Source organism: Grammomys surdaster, unplaced genomic scaffold, assembly GCF_004785775.1.
Source record: "Grammomys surdaster isolate TR1022 unplaced genomic scaffold, NIH_TR_1.0 114850, whole genome shotgun sequence".
Taxonomy (NCBI): Eukaryota; Metazoa; Chordata; class Mammalia; order Rodentia; family Muridae; genus Grammomys; species Grammomys surdaster.
Genome location: NW_021612766.1, coordinates 1 through 1,990, shown reverse-complemented (window position 1 = coordinate 1,990; position 1,990 = coordinate 1). Strand labels below are relative to the sequence as shown.

General features: G+C 46.3%; 1 pseudogene; it reads left to right on the top strand.

Moving 5' to 3' along the window:
- The first annotated feature begins 192 nt into the window (after window positions 1-192).
- LOC114635646 lies at window positions 193-803 on the top strand (annotated as a pseudogene).
- The last annotated feature ends 1,187 nt before the right edge of the window (window positions 804-1,990 follow it).

Genomic DNA, 1,990 nt, shown 5'->3' with positions numbered 1-1,990 from the left:
AGGGAGTTGGAGGCCAGTTGCCACGAAGGGAACACCCTGGCCCAGGATTACTACATCTTGGGCACCTTAGATAGAGGGTCTTTTGCAGAAGTCAAAGTGGCTCTCCACCTTATGACCCAGACAATGGTCGCCATCAAGGTATTGAAAAGGGGCACAAGGATGGATTTCTTAGTTGTTTCTGAGATTGCATTAATGAAAACTCTTCATCATAGTAACATAGTAGAGTTGCTTCAGATTATTGACAGCAACCACAAAACCTACCTTGTAATGGAATATGCAGCCCGTGGATCCCTGCAGAAACACATCAACAAGTGTGGGCATCTACAGGAGGAAGAGGCACATACCATATTCACAGAACTGTCTTTGGCCGTCAACTATATCCATGATCGGAATATTGTCCACCGAGACATCAAAGCCAAGAATGTCCTATTGGATTGGGAGGGGCATGTGAAACTAAATGACTTTGGGTTAGGCAAAAAACTGGCCTCAGGGGAAGTGCTTCAGGGGTTCTGTGGTACAGCACAATATTGTGCTCCTGAAGTATTCCAACATGATCCCTACGAGGGCCTTCCAATAGATATTTGGAGCATCGGGGTGCTCTTGTACTTTTTAGTTGTCAGCCAACTTCCATTTAAAGAGACAGTGCACTCCAAGATGAAGTACCTGATCCTATCCCAGAACTACTGGATCCCATATCGCCTCTCCCCAGACCTTCAAGACCTAATGAAGAGATTAATGACAGTAGACCCCACATCAAGACCATCCATCAAAGAAATATTAGCACACCCATGGCTGCACCATGATCAAGACACATTGACATCTTCAACGGAAATCCCTCAAGAACCAGACCCTAACATTGCTTTTGAAATGTTTTTACTGGGGCATAAAATTAAAGACCTAAGATATGCATTGAAAGATCGGGAGTATAGTCGTGACATGGCAACCTACCTTATCATCAAAAGGAAGTGTACCTGGTGGCCCCAGTTTTGTCACGATGGAGTGCAGGGTGGTACACTGGACCCTAGAAAAGCTCCCAAGCTTCCTTGTTCTTTAAGGAGGGGAACCAGTGCAGCACCCCTTCCTACCTACACTTTTCCCAGTCACTCTGACCTGCCTGAAGATAGGAGGAAAGGCTGTAAGAGGAGGCACAGTGTGCCTCTCATGCTTTCTTCCCTTAAGAGTAGCGACCTGGAAAACCCTTCACCACTGCAGGGGCTTATGCCTCATGTGGGAAAGGGGACATTCAGAGAACAGGAAGGCAGAATAAATTCTACAACTTCACTCTCAAGAAAAAGAAAAGCAACAATGACAACAACAATAACATCATCTTCAGGAACCACAGACTCACTGTTCAAGCTCTCCCAAACCTCAACCTATGAAAACACACAAGATGGGACAAATGAGAACTCTGAGTCTACAGACGAATGTAGCAGCAAGTCCTCCTCGGAGTCCACAACCAGCAGCCCCTTTCCCAGTAAGAAAACCCAAGAAGAGAATACAGGTACTGAATCTTTCAAAGACACTAGCTCATCCTCCTGGGGGTCTACAACCAGCAGCCCCTTCCCCAGTAGGAAAATCCAGGAAGAAACTACAGACACCAAATCCTTCCCAAGCTCCAGCACATCCTCCTGGGAGTCTACAACCTGGACCCCCTTCCCCAGTAAGAAAATACAGGAAGAATATACAGGGATGAAATCCTTTCAAGACACCAAATCACTCTTCAGGGAAATAGACCATCATGGGCCTCATCAAAGGCATGGCCAGGCTGTGCCCAGAGTCTCACGGAGAAGGTGGGGATGGAAGAGCCTGAAGAAGAGGGTATGCAAAGCTTTAAGAAGCTTGTGTTGCTGCTGACTCCCAGAGACCAATAACAGAACCGTGGCTGTCAATGAAGACTGCTTCAGAGACACAGGCTGAAACAAGTAGGTAGGGTGTGATGGGAAAGGATACACTCTCTAGTTTCTTCTTAATATATTACAGCACTCACATT